The sequence below is a fragment of the Schistocerca americana genome, chromosome 8 (assembly GCF_021461395.2).
Source record: "Schistocerca americana isolate TAMUIC-IGC-003095 chromosome 8, iqSchAmer2.1, whole genome shotgun sequence".
Lineage (NCBI taxonomy): Eukaryota > Metazoa > Arthropoda > Insecta > Orthoptera > Acrididae > Schistocerca > Schistocerca americana.
In genome coordinates this window covers 92004162-92030657 of record NC_060126.1, presented here as the reverse complement: position 1 = coordinate 92030657, position 26496 = coordinate 92004162, and positions in this window count along the sequence as shown.

Sequence of the window (26496 nt, the reverse complement as noted above, 5' to 3'; positions counted from 1 at the left end):
GGCTACCTTACTCATTAATTTACTACATATTATTTCCAGTAACACTAAACAGGTATCACCGTTATATTTTAATTGTATTCAAAAGCATGTTATTATTATTATGACCGACCAAATCATAGCAAATCACATGGCGTGCGTTTTTAACGATAGCTTTACACTCGCCCAGGCTTTTCATGCAATATTATATATAAATATAATAGAGGCAAACATTCCGGGAAAAATATATCAAAAAACAAAGATGATGTAACTTACCAAACGAAAGCGTTGGCATGTTGATAGACACACAAACAAACACATACACACACACAAAATTCAAGCTTTCGCAACCAACGGTTGCTTCATCAGGAAAGAGGGTAAGAGAGGGAAAGACGAAAAGGTGTGGGTTTTAAGGGAGAGGGCAAGGAGTCATTCCAATCCCAGGACCGGAAAGACTTACCTTAGGGGGAAAAAAGGACAGGTATACACTCGCACGCGCACACGCACACACACACACACACACACACACACACACACACACACACACACACACACACATAATCGACTGACATCTCTGCCCAAACTCTTCGCCTTTACAAATGTCTGCTTGTGTCTGTATATGTGCGGATGGATATGTGTGTGTGTGAGTGTATACCTGTCCTTTTTTCCCCGTAAGGTAAGTCTTTCCGCTCCTGAGATTGGAATGACTTCTTACCCTCTCCCTTAAAACCCACGTCCTTTCGTCTTACCGAGTGAGGTGGTGCAGTGGTTAGCACACTGGACTCGCATTTGGGAGGACGACGGTTCAATCCCGTCTCCGGCCATCCTGATTTAGGTTTTCCGTGATTTCCCTAAATCGCTTCAGGCAAATGCCGGGATGGTTCCTTTGAAAGGGCACGGCCGATTTCCTTCCCCATCCTTCCCTCACCCGAGCTTGCGCTCCGTCTCTAATGACCTCGTTGTCGACGGGATGTTAAACACTAATCTCCTCCTCCTCCTCCTTTCGTCTTTCCCTCTCCTTCCCTCTTTCCTGATGAAGCAACTGTTGGTTGCGAAAGCTTGAATTTTGTGTGTGTGTTTGTGTTTGTTTGTGTGTCTATCAACATGCCAATATTATATATAAATATACAGACAGGACCGAAAGATCGACCTCTCTACCATAACCAATAGAGGCAAATACGCTATTCAAGTTCCGTTTCATCTATCTTGACTCGTATTGTTACAACACAACAAATTTTCTATTTTGCGTGTGTGAGAGAAAATTTTTTCCTAAATTAGATGTTCTTCTGTGGCCCCTTGCTGGGATATGCGGTTCCTATGGCATCAGTGCTGCTTTTTTATTTTAAGCATGTGTCATGACTTTCCCATAGGGGGTGAGTAGGACTGCTTTAAGGCTTCACTTGATGCTCTTTGTAAGCCAGAGGGTTACAGTTTATTTTATTTGTTTATAGTATTTGATATTTGCTAAATTACATGTTAATACATTTTTATTGATGTGAAATTGGTTTTACATAATTTGACAAGTGGAAAGAGTGTTTCTCTCTGTGGTGGTACTAGTTCATACTTCGGTGACATTTTATGATTGATACAGGATAATATAATTAATACATGTGTATCAACACAATTTACTAAAAAATATATTGTGAGAGGGGGAGGATTTTTCTAGGTGTGCAGGTTCCTCTGTTCTTGTCCAATAGTACTTTGAAGCTGGTTATTACAACGTTTTCAATTCTTGGCATGCACTTTAGTTTGTTCTTAGGGTGATGAGTAATTGGTTTTACTGTGAGGCTTTTGTAGTGTTCTGGTGTGTCGTCATTCTCTGATGTTGAGGTGTGTTTTATTGCTTCTTGGTGAGTCATTTGGCTCATGAGTTCAGGGTACTCTTTAGAAACATTTTGTGCTACTGTTCTTGCAGGATAAATGTGTTTGAATTTCTTGTGAAACTTCATTGTAGACATCCATCAGCTATTTATTTATAAGCCCAGTGCTACTGGATTCAATCAGTAGACCATTATCAAGTCTAAGCAAAGCGTAACCAGCTTATTGTTACAACATTTAAAGTGAACAGCGAAGTGAACAGCTTCACTATAGGTAGAAAAACATAGCTTCTCTTACAATAAATGATCTGCAAAAGACACAGATATGTAGGAGAAACATACACAAGATGATGATTATACATTTTGTGTGGTTCTGGGGTAATATTGACAGATATCCTGGCAGAGATGAAAAATTCCCATGCTGTGTTTGTGGGGTCTTTCCTACTTGTCTGTTATAGGATGCCTAAAGGATGCTGCAGTCTCGGTATGCTATACAACAATTCCATCAAATAACATTAATAGTTTTATTTCAATAAAGCAGATTAATACTCAACTTGAATGTACAGCAAGTGTTGCAAGGGTGGATGACATGCAAACAATAATGATTTTCGTTACAGACAAAGTCCAAACAAGCAATGGATATGGATCACTAATAACTGATATCATAGCACTCTCTGCTAGGCCGTGCTAATGCTGTCCACTAATGTCTATCTGAGGCTGACAGGAGCGGTGCTTATATTCACTTCTTGCAGAGGTTGCTCCTGACGTGACGCGGTCCTTGTCAGTGAGCTATTGGCTGACGTCGCCTCACCATCTTCTCTGGTCTTGTTCTTCCTCTTCATCCCGGCGCTTGTGGTTACACCGGAACAGTGTTCAATGAAAATGTAACTGAACAAAGAGGATCTCAGTATGTTTAAATTCCTACACGGCTTAATTCCTACACACACATACTGATGTTTTTGTTTTAATTTACACGCAGTCATCGCTAAACTCTTCTTTGTCAGAATTTAAGGTGACGACCTGTTGGGCCATGAGGCATTACTGCAGAATTAAGCAAACAAAAAAGAATCATTAGCCCACCATAGTGTTCTGTTAAAACAGTAGCAAAATACACTAAAAAAACTTTAGTAAGAATACAAACACAAAGCATTGTACCATGTGCTTTTACAGATTGTGAATATTGCAGTGATCATGGAACACAACTGGTGACATATGTTGACCAACCAGATCATTATAGTATACTGGAACAGAAAAGTAACATGTGTACATGAAATTAGCGATGAATCCCGATGTACTGCAATGTGGTGAACTATATAGAATTTACCAGACGATGGCATTGCACAATTGTTCCACAGAACACTGACAGGTCCTATAAATAAATTTTAAATCAGGATCCAGACATATTATGCTAGAACAGGAAAGTAACATTGAACACACATGAAATAAAAGATAAAGCACATCAGCGTCGTGCACTACATGGAATTTACCATCACATACCGGGTGATTTGTTTTGGAGGCCTTGCTGCCATTGTGTGGCAGTGTCTTTGTCTACAGTAACTGTTGCACCCTGTTGATAAATTCCAAATCAAAATTCAGAGAATGCTGATGAATACTGTCATGACATTGTACAGATATCCTGGTGTATCTCTCAACACACCAGAATTGAGCACATGGACATTTCAGGTGCTAAAATATTACCAGGAAATATTTGCTAACCAGTGGAACAAACCTTCATCCAGAAGTGATGTCAGTGGCTTTCTTCCATATTAGGAATAGCCATAGACATATTGTATGATGATATTTCTCTTTCTAGAAAACAGCCTCCTCTGTGGCACAAGTTTCTTCTTGTGACTCCTTTCTGAGTTAGTGAAAGAACTAGTAGGTTTTTTTTTTTTTTTTTTTTTTTTTTTTTTTTTTTTTTTTTTTTTTTTTTTTTTGTCGTTTTAGGGCGCAAAACTTCTATGGTCATTAGCGCCCAACAAGAACTAGTAGTATGGGGTGGAACAGCACCTAGATTTGTCTTCAGTGGTGACACCATTTGTTTTCTCTAGAGGAACTTCACTAACTGACATTCCAGCCACCATTTCTGATAACACTGAAATAATCTTTTTCTTTCCATCTGGCAATGCTTCTTGGTTGCTGGATTTAGCATTTCCACGTACTTGATTCAAAATTATTTCCACCTTATTAATTACTGACATATATCCAGAATCAAGAACAAGTGCACGTGATAGTTCATGATTTTGCAAGGAAATTTCACGTCTGCTACTGTTCTCCATTTGGGAAGCAGTATGAATGCACGCAAACATATTTAATTTCCTGTTGTAATCAACACTTGTGCTAGAATACTGATTGCATACTTTACAGTCAATGCACACTAAAATACATTTGTAGTGGACATTTTCTTTTACAAGATAAACTTAAGATGATTTTGAAGCTAGTGCTTCTCAACTACTATCTGTCTTGGTAATGAGGTCACCATTCATTAAAGTAGAATCATGTTCAGGTGAGTGTCTCTTACTTTACTCATTATCTTTTCTTTCACACTCACAGTAAGTATGTGAAACACATATGCTGTTAAAATGACATCAGTGTGGATATACCTTTGTTCAGTCATCAGAATTGTTTTGCATACCATGTATGTATTGCAAAGACTTAGGCATACTCTAAAAGTGCATGTTTGTGTTGAGTAACAATATGCCCACGACTTCATGTTTCTCATAGTAGTCTTGAAATTGTGACTGAAGTCTGATGTATCTGTATCACTACAGTGTTTCTTGAGTGCTTTTTGCAGTGACTACTCAAACACAGTGGCAACATTTGTCACCTGCATGCATATCTTAACAAACTCGTACCTCATTTCTCCTGTCCTTACGCATAATGTTGCTCTTGATATTGTTGCTCCATGCTCTGTCCACATGCCAGGTGCCGAAAAGTCTGAGTTTAGGAGCTCCCATTGTTTTATTCCAAGTGATACTGTAGGATCTGCCAAATCTGACATAGATACCTTAGAGCAAATGTGTCTAACATGTGACTTTGTATAGCTGAAAAATATATTTAACACACAAATCATTTCTGTTATAAATGAGGAGGCACATAGAAATGTTGGCTTCATATCGTCCAATATCAGTAACATGGTAAATCCAAAATATAGCTGTTCAGACTGTGCATCTCATGAACACAAAAACAATCATTTCCATATTTTGCTAATAATTTACCTTGTGCATTGTCTATTATTACTATCATGAAATCTCCACTTCTCAATTCTGGGTGCTGGTTGCTGGTCGTTCCTTGTGGCTTACAAAACAATACACAAAGATTATCACTTTGCTTAACTTCTTGTACCAAAGCTTTGATTGTTGATCCCATCATTTAGAATTCTGGCTGACTTTGAAGCCAGATTATAAGCAGGTACAATAATGTGCAACTCCTATATCATTGTGAGATGTGCTCTCTCCGAATCTGAATCCTGCACTGTTGCTAGAATCTTATCATGAACAGTGGGAAACTTTATTCCTACAGCAATGTGTGTAGCTGTGCTCTGCTGTTATGGTGCCATATTCAGATGACTGAAGTCTAGGTTGTGCCCAACATGGGTGGACACAAAATTAGCTCAGCAGTTTCCTTCCTTATAGAGCACTTTCATCTCTGAAGGCCACTTTTCATTAATGTTGTTACTTCGTTACAATTTTAGGTGTCTTATCCCTTCACTTTTGGAGATAAATGCAGCAATATGGTATCATGACTTGGGGAGCACTGGAACAGAAAATGAAGTTTTTATTGAAAATTAGAGTCTAAATGTTGCAATACAACATTGAAATCTTAGCATCTCTGCCTCTCCGTACATCAGGGTGTTGCAAGGATAAAAATTCTCTACCAGAACCCTGTCTTTAAATTTTAATCTAAACTGTGTTCATAATCACCGCAGGACCTGGGGTAGTTTGGAACACTGAATATTTTGAACAATAAATGCATTTAAAATTTGTGGGGAGATGAATTAGAACGCATTAAATGCATCTAAGGAAGCACATATATTATTTCAGGTTAATATTACATAATGCCAATTACTAGCATTTTGTATTAGCAACTGGCTTTACAAACATTCAACCTCTTAACTTAGTAATGCGTTATTGAGACAATGATTTTTCACAAAACAAACCTCAACATTTATTACTTATTATCAAACATTAGTTTGCAAGATGTCAATGATGGCAAGACTTTTAAATACCATTCTTCCTCACTGGAAATCAGTACATTTCACCTTCATCATAGACTGAACTTGTTTTGGATGAGTCTGTGCTTCTGTGCGGATATTTACTTCAGCTCTTGACCATCAGTCTGAAAGCATCAGGATCACAGGCAGTGCTGTATTCCTAACAAAAATTGTGGGGGGCTCACATAAAAAAGGTCTCATAAATAGCAGTAGAGCTCAGACAGATGCACGTGTAGGTTAGCCTTCTTGCATTGGTTGTCCTCGGCATGCCTATGTGGTCTGATCCATACTTTTATGTAATCCTTGGAATCCATAGTTGTAGTGGAGGTCCCACAACTGAAATAAACATTAAATATGAGAAATGCCAAATAGAAAGTAAATTCTGCGATGTTGTCATAACTAAGTTCATTGTGCTGAAGCCTCTTTCACAGTCCAATGTTCTTACTGGGAGTGTATTAACACAAACAAAAACAGGTTCCAATGTTATGAGAAGGAAAGTTGCTACTCACCATATGCTGAGTGTGGTTTCAGTTGCCTGAGACTGCAGTCGTGCGTGATAGTTGCGCGTGTGTGCGTGTGTGCGTGTGTGTGTGTGTGTGTGTGTGTGTGTGTGTATTGCTGACAAAGGCCATTGGCCAAAAGCTTTATATGTGAAATTCTTTTTGTTGTGCCTATCGCGACTAGGTATCTCCGATATGTGGTGAGTAGCAACTTCCCTTCTCATAACATTGTTACATTCCATCCTGGATTTTCCATTGATTGAAAAACAGGTTTCAGGAATGGCCTATGTGCTGTTCTTGTCTATATCATCTCTGAAACCTTCTCTTATTTTTGGAAGAGAAAGAAGAAAACTATCACACATTTTTTTTAGATTTTCTTCCTCTTCTAGTCATAGGCTCGCAATGGCTTAGGACCATTTTTTACTGTCCAAAATTTCAGTCTCTTTCATGAAGGATTTTAATTCTTCATTACCATCCAAAATTAGCTTTTGTTTCAAATTGTCACTAAGGCTCTGAAAGAACTGATACCTATTAATTTGAGTAGTCATTCTGTTTGATTGTCTTCTGAGAATCAGTGAACCATCATTGAAGAGCCCTTCCAAAATAGCTTCCTCCATGCAAGCACCAGGAATTTGCTTCAGTTGTTCAATGGCTCTTATTGACCTCAAAATTTCCCTGTATGATGAGGAAATATTAACACTGTCCTTTTGGAGCTACTATAAGAGTACTAATCACTTTAGTTAGATAAGAAAGGACTGCAGTGTTGCCAATGAACTCAGGACTTCATAGTCTTTATGATGGTCCCTTGAATTCTTCATTTGCATTTGATTTTCTAAGGATGTCATCTGAACATACATTAAAATTAGCATTCAAAGCCTGGTAGGACTTCCATACTACTTGCAGTGTTCTAAAGCTTGAAGCCACCCTACACAGTCAGAATACTTCAGACATTATCTTAAGCTCTGCACCTAACAGTTGTGAAACAGCTGGCAATTCATGTTGATTCTTTCGAGAGTGATTCAGTTTGGCTGTTGGGAAATTCCATACCACATGGAGCACACGCTTCAGCACAAGTTCTGGACTTGTTGCATTTGTCATATGTATTCTGCGGTGTTACCCCACACTAATGCAGTATGTTCAAGGATAGGTTGCGCCAGTGCAATTTCTTGATCTTGTGGAAGCACGGAGCTAGGATAGAGGACTGGACAGAGCTTCCTCAGTCCATTCATGGCTTTCTTGTGTATGTCATCGATTTGTATTTTCCATGTGAGACATTGATCTAGTGTTATCTCCAGGTAGAGTGCAGTTTTTCCCCAGGGTACGTGGGTGCCGTGTACTTCTTTGTGTGGAAGGTGCTCAGGGAACTTCTTCCTGCAGAGGGCAATGACATGCATCTTGGTTCCATTGAGATCCAGGTGCCATTTTGCTGTCAAATCACAGAGGTTGTTGCTTGCTGTTTGTAGTCTGTGCTGGATGTATCTTGCTCTGCTGCTCCTGCTGTACAGAGCCATATCAACAACATAGAGTGTGGTGTGGACTTATAGTGTGGGAGGTGCTTGTATAGTGTGTGTACAAGATTGGGACAAGTACTCTCGCTTGTGCTACTCTAGCTAGGATGTAGCATTGCTACAATTCTCCATTTTGTACCCACACGTGGAAGGTACGTCCATGCGGGTATGACTTCAGTAGTTTGGCATGTGACATGGGTAACCTCAATGTAGTAGTTCATACAAGAAGCCCCCGGGCCACACTGAGCCGAAAGCTCATGACATGCCTAGGAAGACTGCTCCCAGGAATTCTTGTTGTTCTATGTCTTCCATTGATTCTTCTCCTATACAGAGTAGCTAGCTGTTGTGTTGTACTGTAGCCACTTCTGAATCTAAACTGTTTATTAGGAAGAAATTGTTTTGCGTTCACGTTACTGAGCAGTTTTTCTAGGTGTAGACATTCAAAAGCTTTGGACATGGCTGGTAGTATACTGATGGGCCTGTAGCTGGAGTGTTGCCTGGAATCCTTATCGGGTATTGGTACTATTGTGGCATGTTTCCAGGCTTTTGGGCATTGTCCAGTCCTCAGCATGCTGTTGGTGTATCTTGCTAAGAGGGTGGCAGCTGTTGGTGGCAACTGCTTCAACATCTGGTTTGTGACGAGGTCATCTCCTCTCGCTATTCTGGAATTTAGATGTCTGAATTGGAACTCCACTTAGGCTGCTGTGATTTCTTCCATCTCATCTTCATCTGCTTGTGTTACCATGAGCTGGTGTAGCTGGTTGTTCACTATATTGATGTGAGCAGGATTGCATGAGTCATTTAATGGTGTAATATTCTTGGCAAAGATGATGTCTAGTGTGTCGGTTTTATCGTTTGGATTGCAGACTGTGTTATTGCCCATGGCACTAGTATTGGTGGAGAAGACATTTGGTCACCTTCCACGTTGCTCTGTTGTTGTCAGGGCTGCTATCTGGTTTGACCATGCTTGGATTTGGTGTACTTTTACGGCTGCCTTTTGTTTCCCTTTGTTGTCAGTTGACCTGGCTCTTGATGGCTGGATTTCTTGTGTGCTGCCATTCATGGCACAATCTGGTTTTGATCACAATGACAGTTCAGATGTGTTGTTGGAGCTGGTATAGTGCGGTGTCATCTTTTTCTCTTTCTCTTGCAGAATCTGCTGCAACATATGCGTCTATTGCTTTTACAACGATATAACGTATTACTTCTTCTGGTCACACTTCCTCGAGGTCAGGGGTTATTTCCAGGTCGTTTGCGAGTTGATAGAGATAGTTCTCCCATCTTATATCATGGGCATCAAGTCCTATCTTCTGTGGTGTTACGCCATCCAGATGTACGTAGAAGATAGCTGGGATGTGGTCTGAGGAGAGTACATTTTGGGTGCTGACTAATGTGGCTAGTGGTAGTCATCTGACCAGTGCTATGCCTATCGCATCTGGTGCTCCATTCTTGGGATAATAGATGGTGCTATTTGGGCCAGTGACGACTGCCTGGCATTGATCTGCTGTGTTGAAGAGTCGCCTTCTGCTGATTATGTTCACTCTTGTGTTGAAGGCATGGTTCTTGGCGTTGTAGTTGCCTCCAGCTAAGATTTTGCCTGGTATGGATAGCAGAGTGTTGACATTGGCAAGGTCCAGGTGTGGAAGTCTGGGTTACCAGTAGACTGGCATGTAGCTGAAGCAGCCTCTACTGCCACTTCATTGGCTTCAATGGTGTTTTGTGCTGGAAGCTCGATGAGGTGGTAACAGTCGTTTAATATGACGCTGACTCTGGGTTTTGGAAAAGTCTCAGACACTAGGCAGATGTCTATGACCTCCTCATACAGAAATTGTAGAACTTTCCTGCTTGTTTGTGCCGACTGTTGGCTTTCTAAATGGTAATGTTTAGCCCTTGTGCTCTACTGGCTATGTTGAGTTTTTTCTGATTCCATGGTGCTTAGCGTACAGCAGGGCTGCAGCTAACTCCTGTGAGATTTCTCGGCTGCTCTCTTTGAGTGTGGCGGTGGCTTCATACGTCACCATTATTAGAGCTGCGAGTTCTGTTGTGGCCATTTGTAGGGATGCTCCTCCCTGGTGGGCTGCGGCTTCTGTCAGTTGTTTGTTGTGGAGGTTACAAGCCTCCTTGGATTTCTGGGTGTAATCTGTTTCTGGATGGCCTTCTGGCCACCGAGGATTGCTTTCTTGTGGGTGTTGCTTCAGTGTGTGTCTGCTGGTGATGGCCTCTTCTCCTTCAATGTTGCTCTGTGTTTCAGCCTTCGGGGTTTGTTTGGCCTGCAGCTGTCCTGTTTCTTTGGGGCACTGCTGCCTGCTGCAGCGTTGGGTACGGGGGATGGATGCACGTATGGCTGGTGTGCCTGTGACAATGTTGGTAGCCGTGTCTTCATTTGTGCCAGTCCTCTAGTCATTGAGTAGCCAGTTTGTGGCTGCCCTTTCATCAATGTGCTCCTGAGGTTGTTGCCTTGTAGTGGGAGCCGATTCACCATTTGTTGTGGACTTCTGGTTTTTTTTCCGACTCTCGAAAGCATCGCTGTATGAGACACATGGTTTTCTTTGAGGCGCATTGTTAGCTCATTGCTAGTTACTTGCTTCAATGGTGTTTTGGCAGCCTTTGTAGCTAGCCGGATGTGGTTCTCCATAATTGTAGCATTTCGTGGTTTCATTCCGCGGCAGGTAGCATTCGCTGGTGCAGTGATTGCCATGCATTTGACACAATTTTGTGGCATGTCACAGTAGCAAGTGACGTCCAGATTTGAGGCACCTGTACCATTGGGCAGACTACTTCTTGTTTTAGCGTCTTTGACGGTGAAGGCAACTGCCGCAATTGTCTTCACTTTTCGGATGACTCTGCTCTGAGTCTTGTTTGCTGCTACTAGTTCAAATAGCAGCGTTGGTCTTCCAGCTTTTGGTGATTTCATCTTGGTTACAGCCTTTGGGGTGAATCCCAGATACGTCAGGACTGTCTTCATGTTTTAAACTGTGGAGTGAGACATCCCACGGATTACTACTCTGTGGCTTGGTGTTTCCCAATGAGTGAGTGTAGAATGGGATTTGTCTTCGCTTCAATTCTTGGAAAATCTTGGCATATTTGTCAGTGTTCTTTGTTGTTAATTTGAAGGTACTGCTGCTGGTGGTTTTCATTCTAAACATGTGCAAGATCACTCATTCAATGGACTTGTAAAGCTCACTGTAGGAACTGCTGTGTGTTAGTATGATTGGGGCTCTTTGTGTGTTTGTGGCAGTTTGTGCACTTTTCACTTTTGCTTGACTGTGTCTGTTGCATGCTTGGACTGGGGGGAGAAGTTTTTTCTCGTAGTCACTGGTGTTGAAACGGTGATGTAGGGATGGTGAGAGTGGTGGCATGAGCAATCATCTTTGGAATGGTGAGACTGTCATCTCTTGGGCTGGGGGGGATTGCAGACCCTCTTGTCAGAGGCCTCCTCTCTATTTGGGGCAGGATTGTCTGGTATCTTCCTCTTGCTACTGGTGGCCTCTTGGTCCGTTGGTTTTGGACTGGATTCTGCATGTTCAACAGGGTTGCCACTAGGTTGCAGGTTGAGATACAGTCCCTTCTCATACCTGAAGCTGTTGGGGGTGGTTGCTGCTTCTGCGGCATCATTCAGGACTACAGCTAGCTTCTGCCTAGTGGCTGCAGGCTGGTCCCATGCGAAAGGGGCCGTGGACCACGAATACCCTAATCTTAACTTTGCCCTAGGTGCCCATGTGTTCTTTCTGAAGAATGCAAACGGCAGCTGAAAAATGTTTTGTTGAGTGTTTGCACACAACAATTTTGCTTTTGTTTATTCCAAGATTGAGGTTTTGGTATGGAGAATTCTTGAGAATCTTGGATTCTTCAGAGCTGACTTGTCTCAGAGGTTGATGGTTGACAAGTCTTTTCTCATCAGGGGTCTTCATCTTCAGTCTCACTTCCTGAAGTGACAAGAGAGTGGGTGGGGGGAGGAGGCATATTTGTGGTTATAAGTCCTCTGGCAGCAACTCCGCAGAATGGGAAGGAAGGGAAAGGTTGTTCATGACTAATAGTCCTCTGACAGAACATGCTTGGAGAAGGGGCTGGCTGAGGTCTACCACCTAACTGGTTGCTGCCATCTCCCACTGTCTTCTGAAGCGGGCTGTTACTGCATTGACCTTATTGGGCAGTGTGATGCTAATCTGGAAAGTAAGGTTACAAGAATCTTTTGAAGTACAAAAAATGAATTTATTTTGATAAAATTTACATGCATTGTAGTATAAGTCATGTACTATTTTTCCAGGTACTCACCATTCACTTCAGTACATTTTGTCATCTATGAGATGAGTTTTTCAATTCATGTGTTGTAGACATCTTCCACCACTTTTTTCAGCCAGTTCTTCACTTCAATTTTCACCTCATCATCATCATCATCATCAGAAAAGTGTTTCCCATAAAGCTGTTCCTTCAGTTTAGTGAACAGGTGATAGCCACTAGGTGCGAGATTGTGGCTGTAAGAGGGGTGGCTTAATACATCACAACCAAATGAACTCAACAACTCACATACTGCATGAGGAGTGTGTGGAAATGCGTTGTCATGAAGGAGACAGGCTCCCATAGTCAGCACCCCAAGACATTTGTTTTGTATGGCTCTGTGAAGTTTCTTCGTGGTCTCACAATATCTTGCAGCATTTGTTGTTCGACCTCATTCCAAAAAATGAATGAGCAAAACCCCTCTTCTGTCCCAAAACACTGACACCATGATATTCCTTGCTGTATGCTGAGTTTTGAATTTTTTGGCTGAAGGGGAATGAGTATGTTGCCATTGCATTGATTGTTGTTTGCTCTCTGGAGTATGGTGATAAGCCTAAGTTTCAATTCCTGTCACCGTAGAGATGAGAAAGCCTCACTTTCACTCTCAAAAGTAAAAAAATTCGCAAGTGGCACTGACTGTTCATTTTGTGTGCTTTGGTAAGCATCTTGAGCACCAATCATGAACACAGCTTGTGATAATTCAGTCAGTCAGTTATGATTTCATGAACAACAGTTTGGATAAACTGCATGCAGGTTGTCAATTGTCAAATGGCAATCAGAGAGATGATCAATTTTCTACACCACATCAGCAGTCACAACAGATGGCCTTCCGCTACTATCTTCATCATGAATTTCCATTGTTGTTGTTGTTGTTGTGGTCTTCAGTTCTGAGACTGGTTTGATGCAGCTCTCCATGCTACTCTATCCTGTGCAAGCTTCTTCATCTCCCAGTACCTACTGCAGCCTACATCCTTCTGAATCTGCTTAGTGGACTCATCTCTTCGTCTCCCTCTGTGATTTTTACCCTCCACGCTGCCCTCCAGTACTAAATTGGTGATCCCTTGATGCCTCAGAACATGTCCTACCAACCGATCCCTTCTTCTAGTCAAGTTGTGCCAAAAAGTCCTCTTCTCCCCAATTCTATTCAATACCTCCTCATTAGTTATGTGATTTACCCATCTAATCTTCAGCATTCTTCTGTAGCACCACATTTCAAAAGCTTCTGTTCTCTTTTTGCCTAAACTATTTATCGTCCACTTTTCACTTCCATACATGGCTACACTCCATACAAATACTTTCAGAAACAACTTCCAAACACATAAATCAATACTCGATGTTAACAAATTTCTCTTTTTCAGAAACGCTTTCCTTGCCATTACCAGTCTACATTTTATATCCTCTCTACTTCGACCATCATCAGCTATTTTGCTCCCCAAATAGCAAAACTCCTTTACTACTTTAAGTGTCTCATTTCCTAATCTAATTGACTGATGACCATAGATGTTAAGTCCCATAGTGCTGAGAGCCATTTTGCTCCTAATCTAATTCCCTCAGCATCACCAGACTTAATTCGACTACATTCCATTATCCTCCTTTTGCTTTTGTTGGTGTTCATCTTACGCCCTCCTTTCAAGAAACTATCCGTTCTGTTCAACTGCTCTTCCAAGTCCTTTGCTGTTTCTGATAGAATTACAATGTCATCGGTGAACCTCAAAGTTTTTATTTCTTCTCCATGGATTTTAATACCCACTCCAAACTTTTCTTTTGTTTCCTTTACTGCTTGCTCAATATACTGATTGAATAGCATCGGGGAGAGGCTACAACCCTGTCTCATTCCCTTCCCAACCATTGCTTCCCTTTCATATCCCTCGACTCTTATAACTGCCATCTGCTTTCTGTACAAATTGTAAATAGCCCTTCGCTCCCTGTATTTTACCCCTGCCACCTTCAGAATTTGAAACAGAGTTTCCAGTCAACATTGTCAAAAGCTTTCTCTAAGTCTACAAATGCTAGAAACGTAGGTTTGCCTTTCCTTAATCTTTCTTCTAAGATAAGTCGTAGAGTCAGTATTGCCTCACGTGTTCCAACATTTCTACGGAATTCAAACTGATCTTCCCCGAAGTCGGCTTCTAGCAGTTTTTCCATTCGTCTGTAAAGAATTCGCGTTAGTATTTTGCAGCTGTGACTTATTAAACTGATAGTTCGGTAATTTTTGCGTCTGTCAACACGTGCTTTCTTTGGGATTGGAATTATTATATTCTTCTTGAAGTCTGAGGGAATTTTGCCTGTCTCATACATCTTGCTCACCAGATGGTAGAGTTTTGTCAGGACTGACTCTCCCAAGGCTGTCAGTAGTTCTAATGGAATGTTGTATACTGCCGGGGCCTTGTTTCGACTTAGGTCTTTCAGTGCTCTGTCAAACTCTTCATGCAGTATCATATCTCCCATTTCATCTTCATCTACATCCTCTTCCATTTCCATAATATTGTCTTCAAGTACATCGCCCTTGTATAGACCTTCTACATACTCCTACCACTTTTCTTCTCTCCCTTCTTTGCTTAGAACTGGGTTTCCATCTGAGCCATTGATATTCATGCAAGAGGTTCTCTTTTCTCCAAAGGTCTCTTTAATTTTCCTGTAGGCAGTATCTATCTTACCCTTCGTGAGATAAGCCTCTACATCCTTACATTTGTCCTCTAGCCATCCCTGCTTAGCCATTTTGCACTTCCTGCCGATCTCATTTTTGAGACGTTTGTATTCCTTTTTGCCTGCTTCACTTACTGCATTTTTGTATTTTCTCCTTTCATCAATTAAATTCAGTATCTCTTCTTTTACCCAAGGATTTCTACTAGCCCTCATCTTTTAACCTACTTGATCCTCCGCTGCCTTCACTATTTCATTACTCAAAGTTACCCATTCTTCTTCTACTGTATTTCTTTCCCCCATTCCTGTCAATTGTTACCTTATGCTCTCCCTGAAACTGTGTACAACCTCTGGTGTAGTCAGTTTATCCAGAAATTCCCACCTTTTTGCAGTTTCTTCAGTTTTAATCAAGAGTTCATAACCAATAGATTGTGGTCAGAGTCCACATCTGCCCCTGGAAATGTCTTACAATTTAAAACCTGGTTCCTAAATCTCTGTCTTACCATTACATAATCTATCTGAAACCTTTTAGTATCTCCAGGGTTCTTCCTTGTATACAACCTTCTTTCATGATTCTTGAACAAAGTGTTAGCTATGATTAAGTTATGCTCTATGCAAAATTCTACCAGGCGGCTTCCTCTTTCATTTCTTAGCCCCAATCCATATTCACCTACTACGTTTCCTTCTCTCCCTTTTCCTACACTCGAATTCCAGTCACCCATGACTATTAAATTTTCGTCTCCCTTCACTACCTGAATAGTTTCTTTTATTTCATCATACATTTCTTCAATTTCTTCGTCATCTGCAGAGCTAGTTGGCATATAAACTTGTACTACTGTAGTAGGTGTGGGCTTCGTGTCTATCCTGGCCACAATAATGCGTGCACAATGCTGTTTGTAGTAGCTTACCTGCATTCCTATTTTTTTATTCATTATTAACCCTACTCCTTCATTACCCCTATTTGACTTTGTATTTATAACCCTGTATTCGCCTGACCAAAAGTCTTGTTCCTCCTGCCACCGAACTTCACTAATTCTCACTATATCTATCTTTAACCTATCCATTTCCCTTTTTAAATTTTCTAACCTACCTGCCCGATTAAGGGATCTGACATTCCATGCTCCGATCCGTAGAATGCCAGTTCTCTTTCTCCTGATAATGACGTCCTGCTGAGTAGTCCGCCCGGAGATCCGAATGGGGGACTATTTTACCTCTGGAATATTTTACCCAAGAGGACGTCATCATCATTAACCATACAGTAAAGCCTCCCCACCAACAACAAGGTCCATGGTTCATGGGGGGAAGCTGGAATGAGGACGCTTATTTCTAACGTTCACCACAACACCGTCCAAAGATTGTTGGCTTCCTGCTACATGGCAATGGTACCAACTTCCGTCATGGACATTCCATGCCAAAGCTACATGCCTTCCAACCTTAGTTTCCAGATAACCCTCGTAACTGCCGTCTGCTTCACATCTGCTGTGCAGTGAGCTACATTCATTTAAGTATTAACTGTATCTTTGTTACTTGTCATTTCTTCTTCCATGTGTTTTTGCTTTTGGGAAGCTTTAGTTTTCGAGTACTAGTAATAGTGTTCCATAGATTTCGTGTTTGTTTTGAATACAGTCAGAGAGAGTTCCTTTAGTCAGCTGTAGTGCCAGTAGTGCTAGTGTTTGTTTTGAATACAGTCCAGAGACAGGTAGTTCTTATGTTCATTGTTTTCAACAACAAGTGTCTAGTAACCACAGTTTAGTCAGCTATAAGCCGCCATTAGTGAATTAGCAGTCTAGTTAAAAGTTGATTAACTCTCTACAATAAATTGTTGATTTCTTAGGATAGATAGGATGTGTGACTGCTGTGTACGGACGCTGGAGGAGCTGGCCACTGTTCGCGAACAGCTGAGCGTGTTGATGGGCGCCGTCTTCTAGCTCCTGCCTCAGAGCGTAGCGGCAGTGGGGAGTCTGGTGCGTCGCATGGTACACCCCAGGTGTTACATGCTTCACCCACTGTCCCTGCTGTCGAGACATCTTCGCGGGTACCGTGCGCGGTTGAGCCACCCTCTCCCCAAAAGGAGTGGCGGGTTCAGCGGCGTTCACGGCGCACGAGGCTTAGGGTCAATGTGGAGGCTCGCCATGTGGCATTGCCCGCTCTGCCTGTGAGGGGACATATGGCATCTCCTTCAGCAAGGTCTGAGCAAGCACACGGGGGGGGGGGGGGGGGGGGGGGGGGGGGGGGGGGGGTTATTAGTGATTTGGAGCTCCAGTGTCAGGCGAGTGATGGAGCCCCTTAGGGAAGTAGCGGAAAGGTCGGGGAAGAAGGCCAGTGTCCACTCCGTCTGCTTGCCGGGAGGGGGTCTCATCCGAGATGTGGAGGAGGCCCTGCCAGCGGCAACAGAGAGCACTGGGTGCACCCGACTGCAAATTGTTGCTCATGTTGGCAGCAATGACTCCTGCTGTCTGGGTTCAGAGGTCATCCTCAGTTCGTACAGGCGGTTGACGGAGTTGGTGAAGGCAGAAAGCCTCGCTCGCAGGGTAGAATCTGAGCTAACTATTTGTAGTATCATTCCCAGAACCGATCGCGGTCCTCTGGTTTTGAGCCAAGTGGAAGGTTTAAACCAGAGGCTCAGACGATTATGCGGAGATCTGGGGTGCAAATTTCTCGACCTCCGCTATCGGGTGGAGAAACGTAGGGTCCCCCTGAATAGGTCAGGCATGCACTACACGCAGGAAGCGGCTACAAGGGTAGCGGATTATGTGTGGAGTGCACATGTGGGTTTTTTAGGCCTCCCTCCCTAGGCCCGACAAGACGCCTCCTGAGATGCGACAAGGTGGTAGTAGTAGGCACAATGCAACAGGGAATAACAATATTAATGTGCTAATAGTAAACTTCGAAATGTGGTGCTACAGAAGAATGCTGAAGATTAGATGGGTAGATCACATAACTAATGAGGAAGTATTGAATAGGATTGGGGAGAAGAGAAGTTTGTGGCACAACTTGACCAGAAGAAGGGATCGGTTGGTAGGACATGTTCTGAGGCATCAAGGGATCACCAATTTAGTATTGGAGGGCAGCGTGGAGGGTAAAAATCGTAGAGGGAGATCAAGAGATGAATACACTAAGCAGATTCAGAAGGATGTTGGTTGCAGTAGGTACTGGGAGATGAAAAAGCTTGCACAGGATAGAGTAGCATGGAGAGCTGCATCAAACCAGTCTCAGGACTGAAGACCGCAACAACAATAGTAAACTGCAGTAGCGTCTATAGAAATGTCCCAGAACTGCTCTCATTAATAAACAGTCACAATGCCGACAGTACTAGGGACAGAAAGTTGGCTGAAACCACATGTAAACAGTAATGAAATTCTAAACTCAGATTGGAATGTATACCGCAGAGACAGGCTGGACAGTGAAGGGGGAGGCATGTTTATAGCGTTAAAAAGTGCAATAGTATCAAAGGAAATTGACGGAGATCCAAAATGTGAAATAATTTGGGTGAAGGTCACTGTTAAAGCAGGCTCAAACATGGTAATTGGATGTCTCTATAGGCCCTCTGGCTCAGCAGCTGTTGTGGCAGAGCACCTGAAGGAAAATTTGGAAAATATTTCGATTAGATTTCCCAACCATGTTACAGTTCTGGGTGGAGATTTTAATTTGCCAGATATAGACTGGGAGACTCAAACATTTATAACGGGTGGCAGGGACAAAGAATCCAGTGAAATTTTTTGAAGTACATTATCTGAAAACTACCTTGAGCCATTAAACAGAGAACCAACTCGTGGCGATAACATATTAGACCTTCGGTGACATTCAGACCTGAACTATTTGAAACAGTTAACGCAGAATAGGGGATCACTGATCATAAAGCAGTTACTGCATCGATGATTTCAGCCGTAAATAGAAATATTAAAAAAGGTAGGAAGATTTTCCTGTTTAGAATAAGTGACAAAAAACAGATTTCAGAGTACTTGACGGCTCACAAAAAAGTTTTGTCTCAAGTACAGATAGTGTTGAGGATCAGTGGAAAAAGTTCAGAACCATCGTACAATATGCATTAGATGAGTATGTGCCAAGCAAGATTGTAAGAGATGGAAAAGAGCCACCGTGGTACAACAACCGAGTTAGAAAACTGCTGCGGAAGCAAAGGGAACTTCACAGCAAACATAAACATAGCCAAAGCCTTGCAGACAAACAAAAATTATTCGAAGTGAAATGTAGTGTGAGGAGGGCTATGAGAGACGCGTTCAGTGAATTCGAAAATAAAGTTCTATGTACTGACTTGGCAGAAAATCCTAAGAAATTTTGGTCTTATGTCAAAGCGGTAGGTGGATCAAAGCAAAATGTCCAGACACTCTGTGACCAAAATGGTACTGAGGATGATAGACTTAAGGCCGAAATACTAAATGTCTTTTTCCAAAGCTGTTTCACAGAGGAAGAATGCACTGTAGTTCCTTCTCTAGATTGTCGCCCAGATAGCAAAATGGTAGATATCGAAATGATGACAGAGGTATAGAAAAACAATTAAAATCGCTCAAGAGAGGAAAGGCCGCTGGACCTGATGGGATACCAGTTCGATTTTACACAGAGTACGCGAAGGAACTTGCCCCCCTACTTGCAGCAGTGTACCGTAGGTCTCTAGAAGAGCGTAGCATTCCAAAGGATTGGAAAAGGGCACAGGTCATCCCTGTTCTAAAGAAGGGACGTTGAACAGATGTGCAGAACTATAGACCTATATCTCTAACGTCGATCAGTTGTAGAATTTTGGAACACGTATTATGTTAGAGTATAATGACTTTTCTGGAGACTAGAAATCTACTCTGTAGAAATCAACATGGGTTTAAAAAAAGACGATCATGTGAAGCCCACCTCGCGCTATTCGTCCACGAGACTCAGAGGGCCATAGACACGGCTTCCAAGGTAGATGCCGTGTTTATTGACTTCTGCAAGGCGTTTGATACAGTTCCCCATAGTCGTCTAATGAACAAAGTAAGAGCGTATGGACTATCAGACCAATTGTGTGATTGGATTGAAGAGTTCCTAGATAACAGAACACAGCATGTCATTCTCAATGGAGAGAAGTCTTCCGAAGTAGGAGTGGTTTCAGGTGTGCCACAGGGGAGTGTCGTAGGACCGTTGCTGTTCACAATATACATAAATGACCTTGTGGATAACATCAGAAGTTCACTGAGGCTTTTTGCGGATGATGCTGTAGTATATCGAGAAGTTGTAACAATGAAAAATTGTACTGAAATGCAGGAGGATCTGCAATGAATTGACGCATGGTGCAGGGAATGGCAACTGAATCTCAATGTAGACAAGCGTAATGTGTTGTGAATACATAGAAATAAAGATGCTTTATCGTTTAGCTACAATATAGCAGGTCAGCAACTGGAAGTAGTTAATTCCATAAATTATCTGGGAGTGGGCATTAGGAGTGATTTAAAATGGAATGATCATATAAAGTTGATCGTCGGTAAAGCGGATGCCAGACTGAGATTCATTGGAAGAATCTTAAGGAAATGCAATCCGAAAACAAAGGAAGTAGGTTACAGTACACTTGTTCACCCACTGCTTGAATATTGCTCACCAGTGTTGGATCCGTACCAGATAGGGTTGATAGAAGAGATAGAGAAGATCCGACGGAGAGCAGCGCGCTTCGTTACAGGATCATTTAGTAATCGCGAAAGCGTTACGGAGATGATAGATAAACTCCAGTGGAAGACTCTGCAGGAGAGACGCTAAGTAGCTCGGTACGGGCGTTTGTTGAAGTTTCGAGAACATACCATCACCGAGGAGTCAAGCAGTATATTGCTCCCTACTACGTATATCTCGCGAAGAGACCATGAGGATAAGAGAGATTAGAGCTCACACAGAGGCATACCAACAATCTTTCTTTCCACGAACAATACAAGACTGGAATAGAAGGGAGAACCGATAGAGGTACACAAAATACCCTCCGCCACACACTGTCAGGTGGCTTGCGGAGTATGGATGTAGATGTAGATGTACTTCACTGCCTCTAGGCTGTGCAGGCTAAATGCTTTTGCATTATTGCTGCATGTCCTGTTTGTGTGTCTACTGGTTTATCATAAGTTTTGGTATGTCTTATGTGTTTTGTGTGCAGTTATGCTGTTCTATGATTTATTCTTATCTTGCTATGTCAGTGAGTTATAGGCAAAGCAGATCCGGCCACTGGGTGGTAACCCGACTCTGTGCCTAGTTTCCTAAGTTTACTGATAGCCTATTTTCAGACTGCTACATCTTTTCATAAAACAGTTTTGCAGACTGCCAGATCATGTTTTTAATGTTAGGTGTGCCGGTGAGCTTAGGTAGCTCCTGTGTTGGGAAGTGGCGTGGGAAGTGGAGTGTCAGCCTTAACCCTCTGTCTTGGAGACCCTTCAGGCATCGTAAGTGGCAGACAGCTGCCTCTCTCCACTGGGTACAGCTTGATGCTGCAGTGTGGGGCTAGAAATCAGATAGTGTCTTCAGTCTGAGCACTTTGCTCTTGGATTCTTTTATGTGTGGTCCCCAGAAGAGGTGTATGTCCAAGGTCGGGCCCAGGTATTCTGCCCTGCATTAACATAGGATGGGGCCTCACATTATCAGTACCTGTTGAAGGTTAGCAGGGGCTCTTTTCCTCATAATGATTAGTGCCTGACTTTTGGTGCCATTGTATTTGTCTCCATTTAGTGACCCAGGCTGCCAGTGCATCACATGCCAGCTGTGCACAAGATGCACATGTTCCTCATCAATGGGATCATCAACAGATACAAAGTTGTCCATAAAAGCATCTGCCTAGGGACTGTCCTTGGCATCAAGTTTGCAGATAACCTTACCATCGACCTGTAGAGGGAAGTACTTCATTGCACTCCATTCAGTACCACTGTTTATGCAAATTGAGGGTGTCTTACCCGCCTGTTCCCTGTGGAGGAATTGTTCCACCACTAATTTAAGGACTCTCCTGACCTGGTTTGGGTAATGTTTGGTGGCTAGATGCCTAGTCGGTTTGCTATTTCTGGAATACCCAGTTTTTATATGCATTTGCACAGTTATTTCATGGGAAAGCTGTCAAGAGTTGTCCCTCGTTCTATGTGGACCTCTGCCTGTAACGCCATCTTGGTGAAACTCCTGATTACCTCATCTACATCCATGTGTTCTGTGTCTGGGACAGTGTTGAGCAGGGGTTCCCAACAAAATTTTCTCAAGGACCCCCTCATCGAGCCTGATGGTACCTTGTCATATCACAGTATCAAGTACCTAAAAGAGCCAAATTAAGAGTCCTTTTATAAGTTTTCCATTTTTGGTACTTAGAAAAAACATTGACATATTCATTATTGAAAAATAACTTTTTCAATTTAGCCATCATTGTTATTGTTAAATTTTTGATTTCAAATCTGGGTGTTTAGTATAATAAACTCCTTAAAAAAATAAAAATTGAATATGAACTGAAAATGACAGGAAAAAATTAAAACTGAGTGCATTGGTCTTTCAAGTGTACTACACTTTAGATTGCATTGAGTAGACATGTGTGAAAGATAAGAAAACACTAATTTCATACAAGGTATTATTTATTTGAAAAAATACAGTTACAACAGAGTACTCCATTAGTATACAGTTAGTTTTAATTTTCAGTTCTTAATGAGATGAGTTCAATCTGACCTTTGAGTCCATTGTTTCTGAAATGTTAGGTTCCAAACTTGAAACTTTCACTCTGAAATCCGACTGTATGTCAAGCCGATTCCTCTGTTTGTTTTTCATGAAACACATGGAGGAAAATGCTTGCTCACACTGATATGTGGTTGCAAATGGAAGGATCTTTTTCATTGCCTTATGTCCAAGTTTCTTGTAGTCCTTGCGTGTTGATGCCCAGAAGTCTGTAATTTTATCACCGATGAAAATGTTTATCATCGTACCATAGCTGGACAGATCCACAAGTTGATCTTGCTCTTCTTCAGTGAGGCCTTGGATTTTGTCTATTTCGTCACAGCTGAAGGGATTTCGAATTCATCTGTCATCAGGGTCAGGTTCAGGGAAATACTCTCTAAAAGTGGTGGCTAGGTTTGCATAGATGCTCGGCTACATTGATCTTGATCTGGTCAGGCAAACTCTCCTCTGATGACTCCAAGAATTGTTTTAAAGCCGAATAGTTAATTAGTGACTCGTTTTCTATCCTTGGCCATAGCACCAATCTTATCCTCAACTTTGAACATGTCTAAATTTTTTCCTTGTAAACTCAAGTTTAACACATCCAAGTGTTCAAACACATCAGCTAAGTATGCAACTAAGCAAAGCCAAGAGAAGTTAGTGAGAAAATCCACGTACTTTGTGTCAAGAAGGAAGACATGAGCCTCATCTGTAAGTTCAAAAAATCTTGACAGGATGCTACCTCGAGAAAGCCATCTTACTTCCGTATAAATAAGAAGTTGCTCATACTCAGTGCCGATCTCTTTACACAACAAAGAAAATAATCTGCGTTGCAGATGTAGAGTTTTAATGTAGTTGATGATTTGATCTATTTCATTAAGTATCTTTTGCAAGGTTCAGGCAGTCTTTTGGCTGCTAAGGCTTCACGATGGATACAACAGTGAGTCCATTTCACCTCAGGGGCTACTGCTTTGATACGAGCTAGAAGTCCTGTTTTTTTGTCAGCCATTGACTTTGCTCCATCCGTCGACAAGCCTATACATTTTTTCCAGGTGACATTGTGTTCATTGAGATAATTATTCAATGCAGTAAAAATTTCGTCTGTTGTTGTATGCAGTAGTTCGCATGAAAAAAGAAAATCTTCGAACACTTGGTTCTCGCATAAGAATCGTACGAAAATCAACATGATAGCTTTTTTTGATATGTCTGTGTTTTCATCCAATTGTAGAGCGTACATGTCACTCATGCAAAGTCTAGCCAGCAATGTTTCTTAGATGTTAACTGCTGTATCAGTAATTCGTCTTTGAACAGTATTATTTGAGATCGGGACAGTTCCTATTACCTTAGCAGCTGCATCACCTAACATTCGCTTGCAAAGTATTATTGCTGATGGCAGTATAAGTTCCTTAGCAATTGTGTGGTTTTCCCACATTTAGCAACAAGCTGAGCCACCACATAAGACGTGAGGGTTGCATTTTCATTTTCATTTGCACCACAATGTTTGGTAATTGTTTTACGAGATGTTTTCAACTCTCCTAATTTATTTTTGAAAAAATCTAATGACTTACTTTTGTACTCTGGGTGCTATGTTTCAAGATGGCGCCGGAGTTTTGCTGGTTTCATACATTCATTCGAAAGGCTTTCATAGCAAATTACACATAGAGGTTTAAGCTGTTGCTCAGGTCCAGTGAACGTAAAACTGATTTCCAAGTAATCAGAGTTACAGTTTCTAATTTTTCCAGTAAGCTTAACACTGATCTTGGAAGGGTTAGGTTCAAGGGACGCCGACGATTTAGGTTCAATGGACACTGACAACTTCGGTTTGAGAGTCACTGACTTACTTGCTCGAGCATCAAATGCATTATCTTCCTCTTCATCTGTAAGCCTTTCTCGTTTTAACGAACCACTTTTTAACCAACGGTCCATTTTTAACTATGCGACCTGTAGCTTCTGCGAAAAACAACGCTTTATAAACACTACTGTTTTAATACAGAATATTGAATATGTGAACAACATGGTCTGTGAAAGCACTGGCAATAAATTAACAATGGCCGATTGTCGTCTGAAATGCGAGTTTCTGTGTAAAGTGACTGTCAGTTGTCAGCTGCAAAGAGGCAGCGCGCACAGTCTAATGGCATATAGTAGATTTATTTGCCTCTATCTAATTCTAGTTTTGCGCTAGAGTGTGCTAGTGTCAGTTGGCTCTTGGAAGATGCTAGACGCAGAAGTTAGCGTTCGCTAAAGCTCTGCTCATGCAGGAAGCGGCCAAAACAAAAAAATCTGTTATCATACGAAATATATTTAACATATTTTTTATTCTAATAGCATCTTGCGGACCCCACTGGCATAGCTCGCAGACCCCTGGGGGTCCGTGGACCACCTGTTGGGAACCACTGGTGTTGAGTGTCCCTTGTACGTTTTCTCTGTCTTGTTGCTAGCCTACTTTCCCCAACGTCTGTTGGCGGCGGTCTGACAAAAGCTCAAGTTAAAACCCACGTCCCTTAGCAGTGCAATGTTGAGGACATCCGCTTGTCGCCATTTGTCGGGTGTATTGTGGGGTGGTAGAGTCCCAGTACTATACCACTGTGCCTCCTAGCTATGCACAGCAGTCAGTGTCAGCGTCCACTGTTGTTGGTCACCCTGGAGTTTGTTGGAATGCTTGGCACTGATCTCCTCCACAACGGAGTTTGCCGCAGATGAACATCAATGCCTCAAAGTTTGCCTGCTGTAATAGACTTTGCAGAGGCCGAATGACTACTATGAAAGTTATTTTTCCTAGTAATGCTGTAACAGCAACAGCAGTGTCCTCTACCATGCGCAGTTCTGTCAGATGCACCACATAGTGCTACGTCTTAATGTAGGTTGCGGTGTCTCCACCCGCTGTTAACTTGTCAGTATGGTGGTGGATGTAGTTTGCCGTTCGTATGGACAAACCAGGATTTAGGTGAGTTTCTGACTAGGTAGGTGTCTACTGCTTCGTTCTGCTGAAATTCACCAGCATGTGTCTTTATCCCATTTGCGTTCAATGCACAAACTGTCAATCTATGGATTCTTTTGTTCATCACTTGATTTTTTTCTGCTGGAGATTGGCCACGATGGTCATCGTCATTTTAATCATCTCCTTCATTGCTGATATCAACGAGCAGAGCTCATCTGTGTTGTTCCCTCTTTTTCCCCCCGCTACTGTGGAGGTATTTACGTTGGGTGTGTGTTTTCCATAACCAGTCCGTGCCCAGGAGCTCCTCCCGCTGACTCAGTAGCCTGCTCAGTGGCACTGCCATCAGCGGCCTGCATGCTGTGAACTGTAGTGGGTACTCTATAATTTATCTGTGCCTATTTTGCCCTAGGGGTGTGTGTGTTGGTATTCCCCTTTGTGATGTTACTGTAGCTTATGCTAGCTTTTACATGTGTACCCAGGATGTTGTATTCATGCTGTTTGGCATTGGCTTTTTTGAAGACCAGGCACCCATTGTAACTCGCTACGTGAGCTAGCTCACATTTTCAGTGTCCAGCATTCCCCACTTCCGTGCTGCCCTGCACATTTAAAACAGGAGGGTGGCATTTTGCAGTACTTTACCACATGGTTTAGCCCCTGGTATTTGAAGCACTGGGTCCTATGATTTTCTCCACCGAATTTTTCAACCTGGTCGTTTGTTACTTTCGCAACAGTGATCAGTTGGAAAATTTTCTATATAACAGTGTCGTTTGCCCATTTGTTCTCAGTATTTTCATGCAGGAGACATCTCTAATCCAATATCCTATTCCTGTGAGCTCCTATTTCAAGTGGGCATGATCCCTTTGAAAACGAAGCTCTCTGTTTTTCTTTGATATTTTATTACATTTGCCTTAATTTCTAACTTCTATACCAATTACTAGAACTTAATCTGTTTTTACAGTCCTTTAATTTTTTTAAATCAGTATTC